This window comes from Magnolia sinica, chromosome 3 (genome assembly GCF_029962835.1).
Source record: "Magnolia sinica isolate HGM2019 chromosome 3, MsV1, whole genome shotgun sequence".
In the NCBI taxonomy this organism is placed as follows: Eukaryota; Viridiplantae; Streptophyta; class Magnoliopsida; order Magnoliales; family Magnoliaceae; genus Magnolia; species Magnolia sinica.
In genome coordinates this window covers 92,122,729-92,128,812 of record NC_080575.1, presented here as the reverse complement: position 1 = coordinate 92,128,812, position 6,084 = coordinate 92,122,729, and the positions used below count along the sequence as shown (strand labels likewise).

At 36.6% G+C, this 6,084-nt stretch overlaps 1 non-coding gene across 1 annotated transcript; it reads right to left on the bottom strand.

The window, feature by feature from the left end:
- Positions 1-288: 288 nt before the first annotated feature.
- On the bottom strand, positions 289-395 carry LOC131241811 (small nucleolar RNA R71). Its single transcript, XR_009169381.1, has one exon. It is a non-coding gene; the product is annotated as a small nucleolar RNA R71 (small nucleolar RNA).
- Positions 396-6,084: the final 5,689 nt, after the last annotated feature.

Genomic DNA, 6,084 nt, shown 5'->3' with positions numbered 1-6,084 from the left:
ATACAGAAAATATAAATATCAAGCTAGGAGTGATCCAATTCCTTTCAAAGTTCCATGGACTTGAATATGAAAGTCCATATCTGCACTTGAAAGAGTTTGACGAGATAATAGTCACTTTATATTTTCTCAATGTGTTTGAGGAGATGATCAGGTTGAAACTCTTTCCTTTCTCCTTAAAAGAAAAAAGCTAAGACCTGCTTGCATTCACTATGTCCACGATCTATTGGCAGATGGAATGACATGACAAGAGAGTTCATAAGAAAATTCTTCCCACATCATAAGACGAATACCATTAGAAAGTCGATCATGAACTTCACCCAAAAGGAAGATGAAACATTCTTCCAATGTTAGGAGCGGTTCAAAGATCTTGTCAGTTCATGCCCACAACATGGTTTTGAAATATGGCGCACAATGAATTTCTTCCATGAAGGATTGACATCTTCCATGTGCCAATTCGTCAAGATGATCTGCAATGGAGAATTCATGAACAAAGATGATGATGTGTGGGATTACTTTAACAAACTCACTAAAACTGCACAATCATGAGACATCTCCCCAAGACCTAGCACCACTTCTAAGCCTACTCAATCAAAGGAGAATGATAGAATATACTTATTGAAAGAGAAAGACGATATAAATGATAAAGTGGCCAGTCTCATAAGGAAACTCGAGGCTATGAAACTTAAGAAGGATAAGGTTAAGGAAGTTCTTTGCGGTATTTGTGCTTGACCTTTGCTTAATGAAGGGTGTCATTCAGACTATGTAATGCCCTCGCCACTTTTCAGCATTTCATGTTGAGTATTTTTTCTAACATGGTGGAGTAATATTTAGAGGTCTTCATGGACAACTTCTCTGTCTTTGGTCCATCTTTCAGCGAGTGTTTGGAAAAATTAAAAAATATGCTAAAATGATGTGAAGAAAAGAATTTGGTACTAAATTGGGAGAAGTGTCATTTCATGGTTTCTCAGGGAATAGTTCTTGGACATATAATCTCGTTCAAGGGAATTGAGATAGACAAAGCTAAAATTGACCTTATCTCTAACCTACCTCCACCCAAAAACATACAAGATGTGCGATCCTTCTTAGTACATGCTAGATTTTATAGACGATTCATAAAGGACTTTAGTTACCTCTCTCGTCTTTTATGCAATCTACTTCAAAAAGATGTATCATACGAGTGGACTAAGTAATGTTAGGAAGCTTTTGCTAAGCTCAAGGGCATTTTGACTTCCACACTTATCATGCAGCCATCCGATTGGAACATTCCTTTTGAGATTATGTGTGATGCGTCTGACTATGCTATTAGGGCGGTGTCAGGATAGAGAAAAGAAAAGAAGCCCTATATTATTCACTATACGAGTAGAACTTTAAATCCTACTCAAGTGAATTACTCTAGTACAGAGAAGGAACTCTTAGTCGTAGTATTCACGTTGGACAAATTTAGGTCCTACTTGATTGAATCCAAGATCATTATTTATACTAATCATGCGGCGATGAAGTATCTTCTTTCTAAGAATGATGTTAAACCATGCTTGATAAAATGAATCTTTTTACTCTAGGAATTTGATTTAGAAATAAAAGATAAAAAGGGAGTAGAGAATATAGTGGCTGACCATCTTTTACGACTTGATCTTCCTAATTCCCTTAAGACGACACCTATAAATGACATGTTCCTTGATGAACACTTGTTTAAATTCTCCTACTTACCTTGGTTTGCTAACATTGCAAATTATCTTACCACAAGTTTCACATCGACTCATTCGACTGCGCAAGATAAGAAAAATTCTTCGTCGAGGTTCGTAAATTCTTTTGGGATGACTCGTATTTATTCAAATATTTCCCATATCAAATTCTAAGGAGATGTGTCACATACAATGAACACCAAAGTGTCATTTCGTTATGTCACTCTCAGGCCTGTGGTGGTCACTTTTTTGCCAAAAAGACCATGGCCAAAATTCTGCAGTACGGCTTCTATTAGTCCATCATGTTTAAAGATACTCATGATTTTTGCAAAACTTGTGAGCTTTGTCAAAAATTGGGAGCATTGTCTCATCGAAATATGATGCCTTTGAATCTTATTCCAATGATTGAAGCATTTGATTCTTAGGGCATCGATTTCATGGGACCATTCCCTCAATCCTTTGAGAATTTACACATTTTACTAGCGGTAGACTATGTCACTAAATGAGTCGAAGCGATCCCGTGCCAGAATAATCACCATCAAACGGTCATTAAATTCTTAAAAGAAAATATCATTTCCCAGTTCGGAACACCTCGAGCCATTATTAGTGATGAAGGTTTACATTTCTGTAATAGGCCATTTACGAACTTAACGAAGAAATATGACATCTTGCATAAGGTGAGCACTCCATACCACCCGCAGACAAGCGAGCAAGCTGAGATTTTCAATAGGGAGATTAAACATATTATGGAGAAAATGGTTAACCTTGATCGCAAGGATTAGTCAATCTATTTGACTGATGCTTTATGGGCATGCCGTACAACTTTTAAGACCCCCATTGGAATGTGTCCCTTTAGACTTGTTTATGGGAAAGCTTGCCACTTACCTATGGAATTAGAACATAGAGCCTTCTAGTCTATTAAAATTTTGAATTTTAACTTAGACAACGCTAGCTCACTGCATAAACTTTAGTTGAATGAACTCGAAGAAATTTGGAATGACGCATACAAAAACTTGAGAATTTATAAGGACTGGATGAAGGTGTTCCATGATAGGAACAACCTTTGGAAATCATTCTTAACTAGTCAAAAAGTCCTTTTGTACAATTCTCGGTTACATCTTTTTTCAGGTAAACTCCGATCTGGTTGGACTAGCCCTTTTACTATTAGTAATGTCTATTCTCATGGGGTCGTTGAGATAAAGAATCCAACGAATAACAATGTTTTCAAAGTGAATGGACATCGTTTAAAGCAGTTTTTTGAGAAATTTGATTCAGAGGATATGTCCATAACTCTGCTTGATCCTGTATATCAGGATTAACCTCTTACTTTGATAGAGGTGTATTTAGATTTATTGCTTTCATAGGATTTAAAATTAGGATAGTTTTTTTTTTCCAGTTTATATAGCTTTTTTTTGCTGATCCATCTCCATGTTGAGATCCTTGGCAAAGCCTCAAATTTTTTTCTCCAGGTACTATCTTTCCATCACTACTGCATTTCGTTTCGTTATCTCATATGCATTACATGCTTATTTCTTTTACATTGAAGACAATGTAGATTTTAGGTTGGGGGTGTGGATTAGATACACTAATCAGTGTTTTCTTAGTCATTGACCAAAAAGTCTGAAAATTTTCAAAATTTCAAAGTAAAAACCTATTTAGAGATCGATAGTTCGTGCTCTTAAGAATGTTTTGAGTATAATAATAAGATAGAGATTGAATTTTGAATTATTGGAGTTTGATCAACTAAGTAGTCTGTTACTTACAGTTCTTGCACTCAGTTGATTAAGAGGAAGTTTTAATATTATGTTAATCTAATTTACAAAACATGTTCAAGCTACTTTCTGTGAGTTGTGTTAGAATTTCTAATTGTTAGCTTGAGAATCATTGATAGATGTTGAGAATTGAGTCTAGAGAAATTTATCCACCTTAAAAAGATGAAAAGAACTAGTTAAAAATAGAAGATCAACAAAAAAGTCATGAATAATCAAAAGACTAGACTGAAAAATAATGAAAGAGATCGTCGATATAAAATTGAAAACTGGAAAAAGAAGGAAAATGGGATAAGTTCGAAATCAGTACTTGAGTTTTCAACTAATCTTGATATGGTGAGCATGGCTAACATCATGAAATGATAGTATTCTTATGAGAAGTAAATTGGTAGCCTCGACTAGAAATTGGATTCAAACTAAGTCGACCTTGTTTTTGGAGCTCAAAAAAAAAATTTTGAGTTGAGTTTGAGTTTGCTTGAGCTCTACTCGAATCGGCTCGAACCCCGACTTAAATCCACTCAGATTGAGTCAGCTCAGTGACTTGCCCATTTTAATCTTGATGTTGCTCGTCAAGTGTTTGATGAAATGCCTCAATGAAGTGTTGTTTCTTGGACTACCCTCATATTAGGGTATTCAAGGGAAGATTGAAGAAACAAATTTCTATATAAAAAAAAAACTTTACATTATGCGACTGCTCTCATATATCTTGATCTTGATGTTGTTCTCTGAGTATTTGATGAAATGATTGCAAAGCGCTCTTACATATTTGCATTTGAAGTGTGGGAGATTAAAGATACAATCTATGACTTTGAGAAAATCTCACACAGGCTTGAACTCGGCTCGAGCTGTTGAACAAACCGAGTCGAGCTGGCTAGTTAAGATTAAGAATCGAGTCGAGTTGGCTAGTCAAGCTTAAGGACCGAGCTGAGCCGAGTTCGAGCTAGGGTTGGATGTTGGCCAAGCTTAACTCGGTTCAACTCGTGTACAACTCTATATGTGGGGTGTGAGTGTGCGTGTGTTAAAAAAAAAAAAAAAAAAAAAACCTAGACCCTCCAAATGGCATACTCAAACACATACCATTATTAAATGGGTTTGAAAAAATGGACCTAAACCCCTTAACATCTGGTTGGGTCCATCAGGTATCATGTAGAGTTTCACATCTGAATGATGACTCAAATGGGCGGTCTCCACTTTTATTGACAACTAATTAAAAAAAGTTGCTTTAACCATCAAATAAATCAACTTTTTGTTTCTTTACTCAATGTGAGCCATTGATGCTTTTGTGGCCATCTGTATGCCATTGGCAAAGGGTAAGGGTTGTCCCCATAGTATAATCTGCACCATGGCTCATTTGTTGGAATATATGTTGAATTAAATAGACTATATAAAAAATTGAGAACCAAAAAATAAAATAAAATCTGAGAAAGAAGACTTATTGAACTGAGTCGAGGTGTGATGTGAGTCACTCGGCTTGAAATCGAATTTGCTCCCCTTGGACAGTGTCCTAAGTGCAATAGGTTTCCAGAGCAATCGACCTCCAAGATACAATGACTATAACCCGATCCCAGCAGTGCACTCACTGTACGCGGGCTCGAACCACTTGCAGTTTTTCCCAAAAGTGCTGAGTTGACTCAGCAATGAACTCAGTAACAACAAAAACTTATAAACCGGTAAACCAGAATAGAGAGAGTTTTATAAGAGGAGAAAAGATTTTTCGTATATTCGAAACTGGAAAGGAAGTCCTTATATAGACTCTGAAGTGGTGCATTAAGCACCCTTTTGAAAGGGTTAGGTCCATTAGGTTTAAACCCAATAGGTGCAACCAACCGGAATTGATACATCTCTCTAGTTAAAAATGAAAATGTGCAAGTGCGAGTACACTCTCACAAATAAAGTCTCGCGAGTACCCATACACACACATACCCACGAGAGTACACTCGCACCTGCACCCAGCCTAGCCCGTCTTGTCGCGTTGCATCGCATCGCGCACGCGCACACGCACATGGACCCCCCCCCCCCCCCCCAAAAGAGGACCAAATTCACATGCCCCCTAAATGGGGCTCAAGTCCCAAGGCAAAATACCTATCTTATATACAAGAAGATTTTCTTTAGAAAATCCGACGTGGGATAAAACTCATAACCCAAAAGTACTAAAATTTCAAATGTGGAGGGAAATCGAAAAATTTTAAAATCAAATTTTAATGTTTATTTTGAAACAAAATACAACAATCCCCCACATGTTTCAAAATAAAAAATCTTTCGGGTTAAAATATAATAGTTATGCAATGGTGTTGGTGTCACTGTAGACTTGAACCAACATTAGAGTAAGCAAGACAGTTTTACAGGAATCAGGTAACACCATAGTCTTGAACCTGAATCCTTTTAATGTAAATTGCAAGTACATGCCACCATACAACTCTTCTTCTATAAGTGATTCTGTAGTTTAGTATGTTTCGACCATACACTATTACCTGAATTTCACGAGTGCTCTAGAGAATTCGTCTAGATTCTCATAGGAAGCGGCCTCCACCTCCACACCTATATAGGTGAATTTCATTAAGTATATGCAGCAACTGTATATACCACCGAATATATGGATATGGATCTATTAAGAGTTCTAAAAAACTCATTCT